General features: G+C 43.4%; 1 protein-coding gene across 13 annotated transcripts in view; it reads right to left on the bottom strand.

The window, feature by feature from the left end:
* LOC122790995 (zinc finger protein 618-like) overlaps positions 1-20,981 on the bottom strand; it is a 2,638,133-nt gene that overhangs the window by 2,615 nt on the left and 2,614,537 nt on the right. The gene's annotated exons all lie outside the window — the stretch shown is intronic.

Below are 20,981 nucleotides of genomic sequence, written 5' to 3'. Positions count from 1 at the left end.
AATAGCTTATTGACCTAGAACTGCTAGGCTTTATAATGGGCACACAATGGCCAACAGGAACACGTACACCCCTTCCACCGTTAGCATGGGTCGCTGGAGTAAGATGGGTCCTTAGTCCACTTATCACTGGCAAATACCCATAACCATTTTTGGTAACATTAGTCAACATAACTGAATCACCTAGACCCAATTTTAAACCTTCAAGTGGCTAGCCCTAACATGGCACACAAACTGTGATTAGTGTTCTGCTAGCTTGAGGACAGTGCAAACCACAGCTGATGCCCAAAGCAGTTGCTCTATACGACTCATCCCCCTATAGCATCTAAAGGCTGTACTGCTGCTCAGAACTCCATTCTTGGATGAGTTTGAGGTGGAAGCCCTCAGCATGTTTTTGGGTGGTGGAAGGAACCTCAAAGAGACAAGGAGAACATGCATTCTCAATACAGACATTGGCCGGAGGTCAAGATTTAACCTTGTGCATAGGAGGCAAAGAACTCAATGATTATGCCAGCTGATTAATTTAACTCTTTATTTGAAAAAGTGAGAGTAACATGCTGAATTGTCAAAGAAACTATTCATTGACTATGAAATTAACTGAAGTATGTGTCATCAAAGGCATTTCTATATAGTGGTTTGATAAGTGGGTAGGTATTTTATTTGAAGGGGGTTTTGTGGGACGTTTTGCCCCCACCCCTTGTATATAGGTTTGGTGTTTGTTTTATGTTGATCATTGAAGTGAGTTTGTGATGTTAATGACCGTCACTATTATTTAAGACTACTACACATAGCGATATTGTGTATTGGGGGTGACTTGTCTATTTAGTTGGGATTGAGGAAATGTCAGTAAGCAAATTTGTTGATGTGAAGTACTCTCTGAAATATTTTCAGTCAGTCATTATGACCAAACCTGCCCTGGGGAAGTAAGAATCATACAACTGGACATAAAGTACAGTTTTGTACCTACCATAAATGTAGATGTTCGAGGATCCCATTGCTGCAGTCCTTACTATTGGGTAGTCCGCCATCCAGTCGGCCCGAATACCAGAGTATAAGGCTGACGTCGGTCAGGGCGCATTAGACTGACGTCAGGACGTCAGGGTACTAATGCGCATGACCGACGTCATATCCTCAGTCTTTTCTTGCCCCAGATGTCAGAAGATCCTAAAAAGACAAGGCCCAAAATACCTGCACCAAAAATATGTACAATATATACAAGAATATATACAAAAAATATCAGCATGTAACCTCACCTACACAACCACCCCTAAACACAGAGGGGAAGGAGGGAGGGTAAATTGGACTGCAGCAATGGGATCCTCGAACATCTACATTTATGGTAGGTACAAAACTGTACTATGTTCTTCGTTCCCCATTGCTGCAGTCCTTACTATTGGGTAGAATCCCAAAGCAGAGGTAAGGAGGCTGGCAAATCATAAAGAAGCAGGAGCTGACAACATGCCTTGCAAAACAGCTGTGGCAAAACCAGCCCTAGACTTAGAGTAGATAGGAAGGTGATAATGCTTAGAGAAAGTATGCACTGAACTCCAAGTAGCTGCTTCCAAAATATCCTTAGTTGCCACCCCTTAGAAATGCTGTTGAAGTGGCAGTAGCCCTAGTGGAATGAGGCCTAATCCCAGCTGGAATCTCCTTGCCATGATGGGAATAACAAAATGCAATGCAAAAGCCAATCCACCTAGAAATAGTTTGTTTTGACACAGGCTTGCCCTGAACTCAAAGCAAAAGAAACAAGCAACTGCTGAGACTGCCTAAAATCCTTAGTCCTGCTTAAATAATAACGCAATTGCCTGTGTACATCTAAAGTGTGCAAAATCTTTTCCCCTTTATTTTGGGGGTCTGCATAAAAAGTAGGCAAATGAATAGTTTGGTTTAAAGCCACACTAGAAACCACCTTAGGCATAAAGGAAGGATTAGTACGTAATGATACCCTATCCTTATGGAAAATCAAAAGGGCTCTACTGCCATAAGGGCCTGCAACTCAGACACCCTTCTTGCAGAAGTAATAGCCAACAGAAAAGCAGTCTTCCATGACAAGTATTTCAATTCAGCAGTAGCTGCAGGCTCAAAAGGTTGTAGAGTAAGTTTTTCCAACACAAAATTGAGATCCCAAGCAGGAGTAGGAGCTCTACGTGGGGTCTTATATTCTTTGCCCTCTAAGAAACTGCTTGAACAAAGGATGCGAAAACAATGGTGGGTCACAATCATAGTGAGCTGAAATTGCTGCAGCATGAATCTTAATGGAAGAGAAGGACAAACCTTTGTCCAATAACTCAGTAAGATATTGAAGAGCCACACTCAAATTAGGCTCAGAAATCTCCAAATTCTTTGCTGTACTCCAAAATAAAAATCTCTTCCATTTTTCTCGTACACTTTCCTTGTACTAGGTCTTCTAGCTTCCATAATCACATTTAAAACTTGTTGAGGAAGTTGAGACCTGCTGTGTTTCAACACAGAAGATGCCAGGCTGTTAGATGAAGAGAGTGAAGCTTGACATTGAGCAGATGACCGTCCTTCTGAGATAACAGATGAGGAATCAGAGGTAAAGGCCATGGAGGCTTCTTTACCAGACTCGTAGTAGTGGGTACCAATGTTGCCGAGGCCAATCTGGAGCTATCAAAATCATCCTTGGCCTGTCTTGTCTGACCTTTAATAGTACCTTTGGAAGAAGAGGCAGAGGTGGAAAGGCATACACATGAAGGTTTTCCAACTGAAAGACAGAGCATCCACTTTCCAAGCTGTGTGATGAAACCCCTTTGTGCAATACTTTGGCAGCTGGTGGTTTAGTGGAGAAGCGAACAGATCTATGTCTGGAGTTCCCCATGACACTGTCAATTTCTGAAATACATGAAGATCCAGTTTCCACTCGTGGGGATCCATGATTTGTCTGCTTAACACATCTGCTAAGGAGTTCTGTGCTCCTGGCAGAAACCTTGCCTGAAGAGTTAGTTGCAAGCTTAGCGCAGTCTCCCATAAAATCATTGCTTGCCTGCATAGAGGATAAGAATGTGTTCCCCTTGCTTGTTGATGTACCACATGACAGTTGTGTTGTCTGTTAGAATCAACACCTGCCCTGGAAGAAGTAACTCCTTGAAAGCCATTAATGCAAACTGGACTGCTAACATCTCCTTCATGTTTATATGTAGATGCTGTAGTCTGGCAGGCCACTTGTCTTGTATCCACTTTCCATTTAGATGAGCTCCCCAAGCAATGTCCGAGGCATCTGTCGTTAAAATCTGACTCGCCTCTGGCCGGGTCACAGAGAGTCCCTTGTTTAGGTGACATTCCTGAGCCCACCACAAGAATTCTTTTTGAAGGCAAGGTATTATTGGAATGACAGTGTCCAAATCCTGGCAGTGCTGTGTCCATACATTTTTGAGATACCATTGTAGCTTCCTCATATGCAGTTTGGCATTGGGAAGCACCAGAATACAAGATGCCATGAACCCTAATGCTTGAAGGACTGTCCTTGCAGTCAGCACGGACTGATGAGATAGTTGATGGAAGTAAAGTGATAGACTCTTTTGTTTGTCCGGGGTTAAAAGGCCATCTGGGCTGCTGTATTCAGTCTCACACCCAGAAAGCACATGTCTTGAGAGGGTACTAGACTGGACTTTATTTCGTTCACAGAATACCCTAGGCATCTTAGCACTGCTATAATATATTCCAGATGCTGTAGAAGGTCTTCCTTTTCTTGAGCCAGAATCAGGCAGTCGTCCAAGTAAGGATAGATTTGAATTCCTTGTAGCCTGAAGTAAGCTATCACTGGAGCCAGAACCTTTGTGAATACTCTGGGCAGTAGATAAGCCAAAGGGCAATGCAGAGAACTGATAATGAGAATTTCCAGCTCGAAACCGCAGATACTTCCTGCAACTTAGCCTTATAGGTACATGAAGGTAAGCTTCCTTGAGATCTAAAGTTACCATCCAGTGATCTTTGCCCAGCAGAGGTAAAAGCTGTTGTAACGTCAACATCTTGAACTTGGGAATGTCCAGATAAGTGTTGAGGAGAGATAAATCCAAAATTGGTCTCCACGTGTTCCCCTTCTTTGGTACTAGGAACAGGCGAGAATAAAATCCTAGGCCCCTTTCTGATACAGGGACTGGCTGAATGGCCCCCATCTGGAGTAACTGAGAAACTTGCTTGTGAGCCTTTTTTCTTTGTGGAGGAGGAACGTCTGGCATGCCTTTGAAAGGGGGCATTGTATGGAAATAAAACCTGTAACCGTGGTGAATGATATCCAACACCCATCTGTCTTGAGTAATTAAATCCCAATTTTCTTTGAAAAGAGACAGTCTTCCTCCCAGAGGTGCTGCCATACGAGAATCTACTGGCAGCTGAAAAGGCAGGTCATTGGGTCTGTTTACGAAAGGACTGACCCCTGCCCTCACCAGAAGTCTGAGCAGGTGAACTCCTGTTCTAGGCCTAAAAGAACCTTGAGCCCTGCCCCTACCACGTCTAGACCTACCCCTAGACTGGGAATCATAAGCAGGATATGTCCACCCCTTAGCAGGCCAATTTCTACTAAATTTCGGAGGCTGCACCTGCAAAAAATCTTTAACAGTTTGCATAGACTTAGCTTTGTCCTCCATTTTCTTTAAAACTGCTTCCACAGGCGAACCAAACAACACATCAGACTGTAAAGGAGCATCCAAAATCCTTGTCTTAACATGCTCAGCTAAATTCTGATCCCTCAACCAGGCATGCCTGCGAAGAACAGAACTAGTGGCAGCCACCCTCGAGGAGGCCTGTACAGCATCAAAACCACATTGCAAAGAATGCTTACCCACTTGTTCAGACACATGAACCAAATCCAGCAACTCTTTACACTCAATACCTTCCGCCAAAGCATCCACCTTAGATTTCAATTGTGAAAGGAGATAATTTTGATATTTTAGCATGTGAAACTGACAATTCAACGCTCTCATGGCTAGAGTAGAAGAAGTATACACTTTCTTTCCCCACCTATCCAAAGCCCTTGCCTCTTTATCAGTGGGAACAGGATTTTTAACCACAGAGGCCTTAACACCTTTAGGCCCCTGAGAAACAGTTTCTGGGTCCGCCCTAGGACTCTTAAACAAATACTTATGAGCTTCGGGCACCCTATAATACCTATCAGGTTTAACAGGAGCAGGAGGCAAAGAGTCAGGGTTCAGGGAAGCCTCTGCAAAAACATCTTCTACCACATTCAACACAGGAGGTATAGCTAAGGGCCTATGCTGGGGCAAAAACAAGAATTCCCTAAGCCTTTTCCTGGAATCAGAGTAATCCTGGCCTTCCCATTTAAAGTGCTCCCTCATGGAATGCAGAGTCTCTGAAAATGAAAAATCCTCAGGAGGAGAAGCTGTAGGAGTGGAATCATCCACATCAGAATCAGAATAAGGAGGATACTCCTGCAAATCTCCCGCAGAAGACTCAGAAGCCTCTGAACACTGTTCAAAACTATCAAACTCCGGTTCCACCCTAGGCCTCTTATCAGGAGGGGGCATAGAACCTCTAATCATAGTAATCAAATCTTCTGCCATTTTAAGCATATGTTTCTTAGGTACAGAACCCGAAATGCTAGGAGAAGCCCCCACTGAAGCTGAACTTGGCCTACCTCTCAAAGAAGTTTTGGCAACAGAAGGAGAGGCTCTAACAACCTTGAGAAGAGAGGGAAGAACAGTTACCTGAGAAGCCCCCTCAGCCTGGCCTACCTCCTGAGAAGGCACATCCTGTAACAGTAAAGTTTCTGCCTGAGACTCCATGGAAACTCCTGGCAAAACCTCTGGCTCCACTGAGCCTTCTAAAGAACCGACGTCCGGGACTGCCGGTTCATCAACCCTAGGCTTCGCTGTTTTGTCCTTGCGCTTCTTGACGAAGCGGGCCGGAGCATCCGGCGGCATTTTATAATTGCAACGCTTCCCAAACACTAACCTGGCACAGTCTAACCTCCTCTTAATAGTGCGTTTGTTAAACCTAGCACAAGAACGGCAACCAACAACGTCGTGCTCAGGCCCTAAACAAGGTATACACAAGGTATGGTAATCCCTATGCGGTATCTGTTTCCCACAAGAAATACAGTTATTCACTTTTTCTGACATCCGTAAAATACTGAGGCAAGAAAAACCAAAATGTTCCCAACGGGGTACTTAGCCAACTCTGATTCGGTCTGAAACTCCGGTTTCGGAAATATTTCAGAACGCCAACCTGCACTCCCAAAACTGCTTCTGCATCGGACCATGCGGCAAAAAAGACTGAGGATATGACGTCGGTCATGCGCATTAGTACCCTGACGTCCTGACGTCAGTCTAATGCGCCCTGACCGACGTCAGCCTTATACTCTGGTATTCGGGCCGACTGGATGGCGGACTACCCAATAGTAAGGACTGCAGCAATGGGGAACGAAGAACATCAGTAAAACCTCCAATTCTGCAGTACAGGATTCAATTCCACTTTTGTCACCTTCAAAACTGAACAAATAAAACAATAGGGAGTGCATGGCTTACAGGAGCCTTGAGGACAGTGATGGTAGGGTGTGTAGACTTGAGTACTGCTTGGACTCCTGTACACCTTTCTTCATAATACATACTGTTAAACTGTAAATATTCAGTATACAGGATAGTGGTTTCCTTGGGTGAACATACTCCCACAAAATTCCAGATCTAGCCAAACAATCATAACTTCACGGGGACCATAGTTCATGGATCTGCAATTGGATTTCTGCTGTCATCCATTCCAGTTCGTTCATCATTTCTTAATGAAGCTCCACTGCATCCATCATAATGTAACAGACTATGGCAGCATGGTCAGATTCTTCCCCAACCACAGAGTGAGCAAAATTAATGCAATTCGAGAAAAAAAGATCTCACCACCTATACTATCCAAACAGATACCTCCCTGACTCACTGGGAAAATACACTTGGGTAGTTAACTTACCGCAATTGTTGATGTTCTAGTAGATCACTGTTGCAGTTCTAAGTCTTGAGACTTCCTGCCATGTGTAAGCCCGCAGCTGGCATGAATACCAGAGTATTTAACCATCCCCCAGTCAACAGATGCTTTGAAGTCTGACAGCACATTTGTCAAAGGTACTGAATTCTGATATTCCTTATTTAGGGCAGTTTGCTCCACTGACCCTATTTGACAGCAAGTAACCATTTGTTAGAGCAGTAAGGTGTGAGGGGGAAGAGGAGGGGGTTGGTGATATGTATGGTGCCCATCCTAAACCCCAAAGCACCAGAGAAATAAAAAGGAATGGATACTTCGGCACTTATATACTCTTGTTATACAGTTATGGAAAGTTATCTACACAAATGTAATATGTTCACTGAAGTCAATTTTGCTGTACTAAGTCTTGAGAGGACTTTGAAAGCTTTCTTATTAGGGAGGTCACAGAGCATTCTGCAGCAGGAACACCAGGCTCTGCACTTTGGCAGAGGCAAATCCAGCCCTGGCTCTGACATAGTGTGAAAGTGGTAACTGTAGGTATGTAAAGTAGACAAAGTAGATAATTCTCATTTGGTCTGTGTTGATGTCAATTTTAGAAATGCTGTGGAGGCTGCCTTTACCCTTGTAGACTGAGCCTGGATTCTGCCTGGAATGTACTTATTATGGTGAGAGTAACAAAAAAATACAGCTGGCTATCCATTTGTAACTGGTCTGTTTTCCTTGTTTACTATCTGTACTCTTTCTGAAACTCAGTTAACTTCCTTCCCACTCTCTGTGACAGCTGATTGACTATATTCTGGGAGCGAAGCCTTCAGCTGTCACAGACAGTGACTATTCAGGCTTTTTCACGTCCACAAAAAAGGAAAACAATGTACCTGAAGCCACAGTCATCTTGCAAGAGTAAATTTCCAGCCGATCACAATAACATTAAAAAAAACAAACACAGCAACATCCGAATCAAAGAGGGTGAAATCCACCTCAACAATGCATAATTTTCTAGTTGTCATATGCTACTTCCCTATGCATGATGCCCTCCCTGGTTAGGTCAGACCACACATTAGTCTCGTTTGAACTAACTGTTGGAACTGATGCCCTCACAGGAACAAAAATGATAAACATTTTTTTTTTACTAAAGTTAACTACAGCCTGCCAAGTGAAGGTATAAAAAAAGCTTCATACCATCCACAGGAGCAGACATCTGTGATCACTATGCAGAAGTGTATGCAAATGCCCTGTACAAACACTTAAGTGACTGCATAAACTCTGCTGTACCTGACCAGATCAAAACCAGGTCTTCCTGTAAAAACAAGCAACCTTGGTGGACAAGTGTAAACTGGTTATATAAAAAGAGGAAGAAACTGTGGTCCAGAACCAAGAGGGGATACGACTCTGTAGAGAATGAGTTCCCTCCTAATCCTAAACATGAAAAATCAGAAATCTTGTAAAGTCTTCTAAAGCAAATTCTGAAACTAAAATCGCATCCCTAGCCGAGGATAATCATAAGGCATTCTTTAACTACATCCAAAATTTAAAAGGGAATGTAATGCCCAGCTATGTGCCGAACTGGTTGTAGATGGGATCACTCATATTACACTGGAAGATATCACCAATCCGATACTTGACAGATTAAATGCAAACTTCAAACCCCCCCACATCCCCACCTACCATATCCCAAAGCATACCTGACACAAGCCCTTTGCCTAGTATCTCTAGAGAACAGGTCATCTATGCATTTGCCAAGACCAAAAACACAGCCTCAATGGGACCAGATAATACCCCAGGTTGTTTACTAAAATCTAAAAACAAGACCTACTGGACCCACTTGGCATTCTCTTTAATCATAGCTTGAGAACTGGATATGTTCCTGCAGAATGGAGAACTGCAACAGTAAAACCCCTGACCCTGGAACTATAGACCCACAAGTCAAACCAGCCTCATCTGCAAGGCCACGGAAGGAATTATCATGGACCTTATCAACAAAGACAGGTGACCTGCAAACGCTGGACCCAACCCAGTTTAGCTCTGTTAAGGGTAGATCATGCTTATAAATCCTCTTTGGAATGTCACCAAAGCCATGGACGAAGTTAAGACAAGCCCACACACAGCCTGTCCCAACCTTGGCAAGGTTATCAACACAATTCTCCACTCTGGCATAATTGAGAAACTCTACAAGATAGGGATTAACCCTTATGTTACTAGATGGGTAGCCAACTGGCTCACAGAACACACACACTGTCAGAATTGGTGACTCCACCTCTGCCTGTAAACTCATCATGAGTGGAGTGCCACAGGGGTCTGTGCTGGGCCCCTTACTGTTTGGCATGTATTTCTCATAAGTCCAGGCTAAAGTAGATGGCTTTTGGCTCACCAAGTTTGCCGATGATTGCAAACAGGGAGGAATCACCGAGTCCCCCAACGATGTCAACATATTACAAGGGCTAACACAAACAAGTGATTGGTGTCAAAGCCATGGTCTAAAACTAAATGCAAAAAAGATGCATTATTATTCCTTTTGGGAAAATGGAACTCCCTACAAATTACAATATTGACAGCACACCCTGAGTTCCAACCCAGTGGTTGGAGACTTGGGAATACAAATTGATAGCAATCTGAACTTTGACCACCAAGTTTTCACACTGGTAAGGAAAGCCTTCTATGTAGTGCACCTCATAAGCAAGGGCACAGCATCCAGGGCTAGGGATGTTATAACTCTACTGTACTTGATCCTCATCAGACCACTAAGAGTATAATGCACCCTTTTGCATGTGCCTCAACCAGACACCTGCAGCAGCTGGAGAGACCGCAGAGGTTTCTCACTAAGAAAATGCAAGGGCTCTAAACCTCAACCTACGTGAACAGGCTGAAAGCCCTGTCACGTTACTCCGTATCTTACAGGCTGCTGAGAGGCGAGTTATGCCTGGCCTATAGGGTGATCTCCAGCCTTGCCCTAATGGAAATGCTGCACATCTGCAAGTCAAATGGTGCAAGATTCACTCACTCTAGCAATCTCAACCTAGCTTGTGACATTAACAGAACATGCTGGAGAGACAGCCATGTCTCCCAGAAATTGCTGCTAATCTGGAACAGACTTCCTATTCATGTAAAACAGAGCTGTTCATTAACCCTATTTAAATGCAACCTAGATAATTGGATGGGGGACTGAAAATTCGCCCCTGGGCTGGCACCCATGTTCCTCATAGACAGGGGGTAGCTGGTGTAGATCAAAGACCCACTCTCATAAATTTGTTCTGCGAACTACCCAACAAGAACAAATTATGTACTTGGGATTAACATGGATAGGGTTGTAAAGGCACTAGGTCTGCTAGCCTAGTGTAACCTCCTATGAACCTTTGATAACATGGGGCATGGTGGGTGGTTGCTGCCACTAAGGCAGTGAAGGTAAGTAAAGCAACTGTACCATGTTCATCATTCCCACTAACTTTGTGGCACTTTGGATAGATTCCCAACGCTTACTCTATATGTGAGAGGTGGAAGGATAAGGATACAGGAGCCCCAGGGAATGGTCCTAGCAAACCCTGCTCTGGGCCTTGAAAACTGTTTGACCACAAAAAAGAAATGAAAGATAGGGATTCATGAGCAAGCAAGCGGATGTGGCTGCAAGATGCACTTCGATAGGAGCATATGACAAACCATTTTCAAGTAGCTCACACAAATATTTCAAAACCAAAGGGGCTTGAAACCCGTTTAGGACCTCTGTTTTTGGTGGTGTAACACCTAGGAAGCTTGTGGTAACTGCCCTTGGTCAATTGCATTAAAAGGGAAAACCAACTCTGCCTGAGCCAAAAGGGGGTTACCACAGTGCTCACTTAATTTATCTTGAATCTTTAGAAGTAACTTGGGAATCAGTGGAAAGGGGAGACATGTATACAGGAACATTCCCAACAATGGGAATGACAAAGTCTGTCTTCTAAGCATGGCTTCAAGGATGTCAAACATTTTTTCAGATGACTGTTTTGAAAGGAGGCAAACAGATCTACTTGAGGTGTTCCCTACATCTGAAAGACCTCTACATGGAGCTTTCACTTGTGAGGGTCTAAACCTACTCGTCTACCACCGTGTTTTGTATTGATGAAATGTATGAGACCTTAAGAGTCTTAAGAGTCAGAAAATGCTGTAGAGACAGCTCCCACACCACCACTGCCAACCGTTAGAGTGGGTAACCTTGTACCACCTTACTTGTTCAGGTACCACACCGTGGAAGTGTTGTCTGTGACCACTAGAAGAAGACCTGGAGTCCGTAAGTGGTGAACATTTAAGGCATAAAAGTAAAAAAAAAAAAAAAAAAGTTAAGCAGTGATTTAAGTGCTTTGGGGTGTCCAAAGTGATGAAGGTGCTGGCACCAACAGTTCAAGTACAACATAATTTTTCACGTGTAGTCTGGCTGGGATAACTGATGCCTTGAGGCCTAGAATTATGAGGAACTCTCTTGCTAAGATGATGTTTAGAAAAGAGAAATCCACAAAGATACCTTGATAAGTCAGAACTTTGTCTTTTGGCTGGAAGGATATCTTTTTTTACTGCATCTATCCAACACCCCAGGAAAACAACTCATTGAGAGGGTGTGTGAGAGAATTTTGAAGGTTCAATTTGAAGCCCAGGTGGGAAAGCGGGGATATGACTTTGTCTAAAGACCTGGATACAGAATCAGCACAAATCAGTAAGTTATCCAAATAAGGAAAAATGTGGATGCCTACCTAGAACTGCAACAACAAACATTGAGGCCAAACATTTTGTAAACATTGGAAGTGCAGTAGATAGCCCAAATTATAATGCAGAAAACTGATAATGCAAATCTCAAAACTTTCATGGAATTGGGAACAATAGGAATATGATACGCTTCCATGACATCTAGAGTAACCATGAAAACAGTGGTCTAGAAGCAATGCTTGGACTGACTGTAAGATGAGCATTTTGAATTTTTGGAACTTTTACAAAGGTGCATAGAAAAAACAAATCTCGGACAGGACACCAGGAGTGCTCTTTTTTCAGTATCAGAAAGGTTCTGGAGTAAAATCCTGTGTGTGTTCTGGAGTAAAATCATTTGTCTGTGTATTACAGGCACTGGTTCTATGATCCCTGCTCCTTGGCCTATAATTATATGTTTTTTTTTACCTACGTATATGGCATGCACACAGGCTGTTTAAGGGCAATCTCCCTCCCCTACTCCCCCCATACCTCTTTTGCTGCCTGCTCTATGCTAATTCTACTCATTTAGTCTTTCTTAGTTTTAGCCACTAGATGGCAGTACACCCCCATTCCTAGGTGCAATCATTTACTGTGTACTAACTGCCCCGCTCCCAGTTCCCTCTGCATTCTGTGTTACTTCCCTGTCTCCTCCCCTACTGTATACCTAATCTGTTACCCACTACCTCACACACACTGTACTTATTTTTCACGCTTACCTGCAATCATTCCTCCCAAATAACTGTTCAGTTTTCACTGAGAGTTTCTGCAGACATTCTGGTCTTGCAATTCACTTCGGTTATTCTCGGCTCTACCTGCTCCATTCGCCCTGCGGGCTCACTCTGCTCCCTGACCCCATTTGCCCTTCGAGCTCACTCCGCTCCTCTCCCTGCCCCCATTTCCCACCCGCCTCCACTACCTCTACATTTATACCTATTACACCACTCCCACTACATTTGTACCTATTACACCACTCCCACTCCCTAATCAGCCTATCACACTCCATCCAACACCCTCTCCGCCTGTCCCCACCCCCCTCTATACTCTCCCCAAAGCTCTAAGCCTATCATTTCCAACTCCACCTATTCCTTGAATCCACCTTTTTTTCTCTACACAGATCTACTCCCTCCCTACTCCACCTACTCTCAATCTCACATTCCCTCTCTACGCATCAACTTTCCCACCCTCCTACTCCGCAGTAAACACACCAATCCATACCTTTACCTTCTCTTTAATTACAACTTAACACTCCTCTCTTCCATCCCACACTGCCACGGCCATTCATAGCAGCCCTGCAACCCTTCTACTGCAAACCCCTCCTTCCCCTCTCCCTCCTAGTCCACCTAACCTGTCTGCCTAACTTCCACTATTCCCCTCCCCTACACACTACTGCCCTACACTTCTCAAAAGAACCCTGCTTCCCTTCCTACATTTCACCTCACATCTTCTAAACCAATAATTCTTTCTTCACCTTCAAGATTCTCAGCCATCTAACTATCCACCACAATCGCTACACCTCATGGATACCATCTTTCAACCCCAACTCAACTGTTGCATCTAAACTAGTTACCTCAAAAGTCATCTCCATCCTCCTCTCAGGAGACATTCACCCTAACCCTGGTTCTCTAACAAACCAACATTCATATCAACCTCTAACCCCTGCTCCACCCCCACAAATCACTTTTCACTACAATTAATGCCCAAAACCTATGTAATAAACTACCTACCATGCTCTCTCACAACCTCCCTGACATAGCAGCAGTCACCGAAACATGGCTCAAACCTCATCTGAAAGACTCCGAAATCACCCCCCAAACTATAAAGTCATTAGAAATAACAGAACCCACAAGAAAGGAAGTGGAGTAGCTTTACTATTTTCCTCCTCCCTAACAGGCATACCATATACCAACCCTATACCACAAATCAGTAGAGCTGAGTTGACCCTAGCTGTCCTAAAAATCAACAACCACAAAAACATAGTCATAGCCACCCTTTACATCCCTCCTGGAATTAATATTCCCCTTCTGGAAGACATACTTTCTTGGTTCTCTGCTGTCTCCAACGAAACTATCATCCTGGGAGATGTCAACATTAACTGGTCTTCCATTTAATCAACCACCACTTCCCACACTATCAACTTATACAACTTCTCCCAAATAGTTAATACTCCTACTAGACCTAATAAAGACAACTCCTCAGGAAGCATCCTAGACTGGATTTTAGTTTCCCACCCTAAAAATATCTCAGATAGTGGCACTTCGCCTAACTCTCTGAGGGACCACTTGCCTGCTTTCATTCGCCGTACCCCCTTACCTATACACTTACAGTTATATCTTAACTCGCAGCCTTAAATATTTCAACCCAAAATCCTTTCCAGATAGCCTAAAACTAATAAACTGGATCCCTCTGAAAATTCTTCCTCTTGATGACGCTGTCACTCACTTCAACACTACATTTACCAACCTTCTAAACTCCTGTGTCCCTCCCAGAACTAAGAGAGTAAAATTCCTTACTGCCCCCATGGCTTTCCAAAGACACCCTAACCCTCATGCATACTCATGACAAAGTATGGAAACTCTGCCAAAAACTTATAACACCCAACACTCTTACCAAATACAAACAACTTAGCAATAAAGTAAAAAAAAAATTAATTATCCCTGACCGCAAAACCTACGACTCTCAACTCCAAACCAACCATAAATTCAATCCAAAAAAGTTCAGGAACAGTATCACTAACCTCATCAGTCCTGGCCAAAAAACTAATCACTGCTCTGACCCCTACACCGCTGACCACTCCATTGCCACCAAATTCAACACCTTTATAGACTCTAAGCTCACCCCATCCTTCACCCACAACTCCACCAACAACTCCACTATTCCATCAACTCCCATTTCCCATAACCCCCTCCCCTTACCACTATCTCCCCACCTTCAAACCCAATCCCAGTGTCCACGGTAAAAGAAAACTCCTTCAAAAACTAAAACCCTGTTCAAACGCCCCTGACAACCTCCCAACCACTTCCTCAAACTAGCTTCAGATGGCACTGCACTCCCCATTTACATATTAATCATCTGGTCTATCCAAGAATCCTACATTCCCCTTCTCTGGAAAAATGCGTACATCATTCCCTTACATAAAGGAAGCAAAAACTCTGACATCCCTAACTTCCACCCCATCACCATCCTCTCACCCATTTCAAAAATCCTCGAAACATTTATTCACCTTCAACTCTAACCATACCTCCTAGACAGCCACTTACTTACCCCCACACAACATGGATTTAGACCTGGCCACAGTACCACCACATCCCTCCTATCCTTTCTGGAAAACATCAACCACCCCCGCGATTCTGGTAATATTGTATCTGCTCTTCTCTTAGACCTATCTAAGGCCTTTGATAAAATATCACACACCCTTCTTTCTAAGCTCACCCAACTTAATCTCGCTCCCTCCTCTTTGAATTGGTTTTCCAGTTATCTCTGTGATAGACAGCAGGCCACCAAATTGAATAATGCCACCTCACCCTATCTTAACAGTCAGAGTGGTGTCCCCCAAGTATCTATCCTGGTTTCTCTGCTATTCAACATCTTCATAAATGACTTCCATAAATGCACCCCCTCTGCCAAACTTCATTATTTGCTCTGCAGACTCCCTTCCTAAACTGAATAAAAAATCACAAACTCCTCCACACGACTCGCCCAAATACAACACAACTCTGACCACAAATGGAAAAATCTTTCACCAACTGTGAAAAAGAAGAAAACAATCAAAGAAACAAGATGTTTCTTTCTTGTTTCCTTGATTGTTTTCTTCTTTTTCACAGTCGCTGAAAGATTTTTCCATTTGTGGTCAGAGTCCCTTCCTAAACTGGTTCAATTAACTCAAGCAGCATTTGACAGCACAGAGATTTGGATGCAAAATAACCACTTAGCCCTTAATGCACCCAAAACTAAAATTAGAATCTTTACCTGTTCTAAAAACTTCAGAATGGAGTCAAACACCTTTTCCACAGTTAGCCATAATAAAACTCTCATCGAAATAGTCTCCAGTACAATACTTTTGGGTGTCATTACTGATGAACAGTTAAAATTCGACCTTCACCTCCAAGCTAACATTAAGAAAACCCATCAGAAACTAGGAATGCTCTACCTGCACAACCACTTCCTCACTCCATCAATTAAGCTTACCCTCTCTGCCACATACCCCCTTCCCTCCCTCATGTATGGGGCTATTCTCCTCACCAACCAGCAGGCAACCCTCAAAGGCAAACTAGCATCCTGCTACAATAAAACTGCCAAACTTTCTACTGGCTCTAAATCCCTCTCCCACCACTGTTACTTCCTGCACCCCTCTAAACTGGCTACAACTCCCTCACTACCTTATCCTACATTCAACTCTTTACTGCCCACAAACTTATTTTCAGCCCTTTTGACCTCCCCTACCACTCCTCTGTTCTCACTATGCATCTCCCTACCTGCACCCTCAGATGTAACAATCAAAACTTCCTTGCTGTACACAAACCATCACGTAGCCCAGGTCAACTTCTACTATCATTTTCACGCAAATGGAACTCACTCCCTCCCCACATCCATACCACACAAAATCTTTCCTCTTTCAAGGCACTGCTGCACATGGATATGCACAGTCTTCATGGGACTGCTCCTGAATCTTTCCTCTTTCAAGGCACTGCTGCACATGGATATGCACACTCTTCATGGGACTGCTCCTGCTCTCACCCATGCTAAACCTCCCTTTCACTCCTCCTCTTACTACCCTACCATAGCACAACTATCCTTTCTGCCTGCCACATATGGGCTCGGGGACAAAAGGGAGTGAACTTGTACATTTGCTCTAAGGAATCTTCTACTGCTGTACTGTTAGTTTGTGATACTTCATGCCTGGCACCAACTGTTCAACTGTCTGCATCTAAACACACTGTACTATATTCCTTACATTTCTGTAATGTTTGTGATACTTCCTGCCTGACCATCAATTTGTATGTATCGAAACATACTGCACTATTTCTGCTGTATTATTTGTTGCATGTAAATGTTTTAAACTATTACTGTACTAATTGCTATAATTACCTATTTTTATTCTTGTGAGTGTATATATATATATATATATATATATATATATATATATATATATATATATATATGGGTCTATGTTAAATGTTCAAACATCCAAAATGTCAAACATTACATGGTCGAGACCAAAAGCTCGACATTTGGATATTCGAACATAAAAAGAAAACACAGAAAAAAAACACTTCAACAGTGTAGAAATGTGGGCAAACCCCCCCCACCCCCCACTTAAATATACCAACTCCGAGACTGCACTTCAGTGCAGGAAAAACCCCCCCAGAAGAAACCATTTCCACCGCCTCCACTACCTCTACATTTATACCTGTTACCACTCCCACTACATTTGTACCTATTACACCACTCCCACTCCCTAATCAGCCTATCACACTCCATCCAGCAACACCCTCTCCATGCCTGTCCCCACCCCCCTCTATACTCTCCCCAAAAGCTCTAAGCCTATCATTTCCAACTCCACCTATTCCTTGAGATCCACCTTTTTTCTCTACACAGATCTACTCCCTCCCTACTCCACCTACTCTCAATCTCACATTCCACTCTCTCGCATCAACTTTCCCACCCTCCTACTCCACTTGGTAAACTACACCAATCCATACCTTTACCTTCTCTTTAATTACAACTTAACACTCCTCTCTTCCATCCCACTTTCTGCCACGCGACCCATTCATAGCAGCCTGCAACCCTTCTACTGCAAACCCCTCCTTCCCCTCTCCCTCCTGAGTCACCTAACCTGTCTGCCCTAACTTCCACTATTCCCTCACCTACACTGCTACCCTACACTTCTCAAAGAACCCTGCTTCCTTCCACCACATTTCACCTCACATCTTCTAAACCAATGATTCTTTCTTCACCTTCAAGTGTCTCAGCCATCTAACTATCACACCACAGTAGCTACACACACCTCATGGATACCATCTTTCAACCCCAACTCAACTGTTGCATCTAAACTGAGTTACCTCAAAAGTCATCTCCATCCCCTCCTCTCAGGAGACATTCACTAACCCTGGTTCTCCTAACAAACCAACATTCATATCAACCTCTAACCCCTGCTCCACCCCACAAATCACTTTTCACTACAATTAATGCCCAAAACCTATGTAATAAACTACCTACCATGCTCTCTCACAACCTCCCTGACACTAGGCAGTCCACGAGAACATGGCTCAAACCTCATCTGAAGAGACTCCGGGAAATCACCCCAAACTATAAAGTCATTAGAAATAACAGAACCCACAAGAGAAGTGGAGTAGCTTTACTATTTTCCTCCTCTAACAGGCATACCATATACCAACCCTATACCACAAATCAGTGGGAGCTGAGTTGACCTAGCTGTCCTAAAATCAACTTAACCACAAAAGAAACATAGTCATAGCCACCTTTACATCCCTCCTGGAATTAATATTTTCCCTTCTGGAAGACATACTTTCTTGGTTCTCACTGCTGCACATGGCTCCAGCGAAACTATCATCCTGGGAGATGTCAACATTAACTGGTCTTCCATTTAATCAACCACCACTTCCCACACTATCAACTTATACAACTTCTCCCAAATAGTTAATACTCCTACTAGACCTAATAAAGACAACTCCTCAGGAAGCATCCTAGACTGGATTTTAGTTTCCCACCCTAAAAATATCTCAGATAGTGGCACTTCGCCTAACTCTCTGAGGGACCACTTGCCTGCTTTCATTCGCCGTACCCCCTTACCTATACACTTACAGTTATATCTTAACTCGCAGCCTTAAATATTTCAACCCAAAATCCTTTCCAGATAGCCTAAAACTAATAAGCTGGATCCCTCTGAAAATTCTTCCTCTTGATGGCGCTTGTCACTCACTTCAACACTACATTTACCAACCTTCTAAACTCCTGTGTCCCCTCCCAGAACTAAGAGGTAAAATTCCTTACTGCCCCCATGGCTTTCCAAAGACACCCTAACCCTCATGCATACTCATGACAAAGTATGGAAACTCTGCCAAAAACTTATAACACCCAACACTCTTACCAAATACAAACAACTTAGCAATAAAGTAAAAAAAAAATTAATTATCCTGACCATAAAACCTCGACTCTCAACTCCAAACCAACCATAAATTCAATCCAAAAGTTCAGGAACAGTATCACTAACCTCATCAGTCCTGGCCAAAAAAACTAATCACTGCTCTGAAGCCCTACACGCTGACCACTCCATTTTGCTGCAAAATTCAACACCTTTATAGACTCTAAGCTCACCCATCCTTCACCCACAACTCACCAACAACTCCACTATTCCATCAACTCCATTTCCCATAACCCACCTCTTGCCTTACCACTATCTCCCCCCACCTTCAAACCCAATCCCAGTGTCCACGGTAAAACTCCTTCAAAAACTAAAACCCTGTTCAACGCCCTGACAACCTCCCCAACCACTTTATCAAACCTTCAAGCTTCAGATGGCACTGCACTCCCCCCATTTACATATTAATCATCTGGTCTATCCAAGAATCCCTACATTCCCCTTCTCTGGAAAAATCATACATCATTCCCTTACATAAAGGAAGCAAAACTCTGACATCCCTAACTTCCACCCCATCACCATCCTCTCACCCATTTCAAAAATCCTCAGAAACATTTATTCACCTTCAACTCTAACCATACCTCCTAGACAGCCACTTACTTACCCCCACACAACATGGATTTAGACCTGGCCACAGTGCACCACCACATCCCTCCTATCCTTTCTGAAAACATCAACCACCCCTTGATTCTGGTAATATTGTATCTGCTCTTCTCTTAGACCTATCTAAGGCCTTTGATAAATATCACACACCCTTCTTTCTAAGCTCATAGCAATCTCCATCTGTCCCTCCTCTTTGAATTGGTTTTCCAGTTATCTCTGTGATAGACAAGCAGGCCACCAAATTGTGAATAATGCCACCTCACCCCTATCTTAACAGTCAGAGTGGTGTCCCCAAGTATCTATCCTGGTTTCTCTGCTATTCAACATCTTCATAAATGACTTCCATAAATGCACCCCCTCTGCCAAACTTCATTATTTGCTCTGCAGACTCCCTTCCTAAACTGAATAAAAAATCACAAACTCCTCCACACGACTCGCCCAAATACAACACAACTCTGACCACAAATGGAAAAATCTTTCACCAACTGTGAAAAAGAAGAAAACAATCAAAGAAACAAGATGTTTCTTTCTTGTTTCCTTGATTGTTTCTTCTTTTTCACAGTCGCTGAAAGATTTTTCCATTACTCGAAATCACTAAACTGGTTCAATTAACTCAAGCGGCATTTGACAGCACAGAGATTTGGATGCCAAAATAACCACTTAGCCCAGCAATGCACCCAAAACTAAAATTAGAATCTTTACCTGTTCTAAAAACTTCCAGAATGGAAGGTCAAACACCTTTTCCACAGTTAGCCATAATAAAACTCTCATGAAATAATTCTCGGTACAATACTTTTGGGTGTCATTACTGATGAACAGTTAAAATTAGACCTTCACCTCAAGCTAACATTAAGAAAACCCATCAGAAACTAGGAATGCTCTACCTGCACAACCACTTCCTCACTCCATCAATTAAAGCTTACCCTCTCTGCCACATACCCCTTCCCTCCCTCATGTACAGGGCTATTCTCCTCACCAACCAGCAGGCAACCCTCAAAGGCAAACTAGCATCCTGCTACAATAAAACTGCCAAAGGCTTTCTACTGGCTCTAAATCCCTCTCCACCACTGTTACTTCCTGCACCCCCTCTAAACTGGCTACAACTCCTCACTGCCTTATCCTACATTCAACTCTTTACCTGCCCACAAACTTATTTTCAGCCTTACCTGACCTCCTACCACTCCTCTGTTCTCACTATGCATCTCCCTACCTGCACCCTCAGATGTAACAATCAAAACTTCCTTGCTGTACACAAACCATCCGTAGCCAGGTCAACTTCTACTATCATTTTCCACGCATAAATGGAACTCACTCCTCCCACATCCATACCACACAAAATCTTTCCTCTTTCAAGGCACTGCTGCACATGGATATGCACACAGTCTTCATGGGACTGCTCCTGAATCTTTCCTCTTTCAAGGCACTGCTGCACATGGATATGCACACACTCTTCATGGGACTGCTCCTGCTCTCACCCATGCTAAACCTCCCTTTCACTCCTCCTCTTACTACCCTACCACTTAGCACAACTATCCTTTCTGCCTGCCACATATGGGCTCGGGGACAA

This window comes from Protopterus annectens, chromosome 16.part0, assembly GCF_019279795.1.
Source record: "Protopterus annectens isolate FY-2018-M chromosome 16.part0, PAN1.0, whole genome shotgun sequence".
NCBI classification, from domain to species: domain Eukaryota; kingdom Metazoa; phylum Chordata; order Ceratodontiformes; family Protopteridae; genus Protopterus; species Protopterus annectens.
The sequence above is the reverse complement of the archived record's forward strand: the minus strand, read 5'-3'. Positions and strand labels throughout refer to the sequence as shown.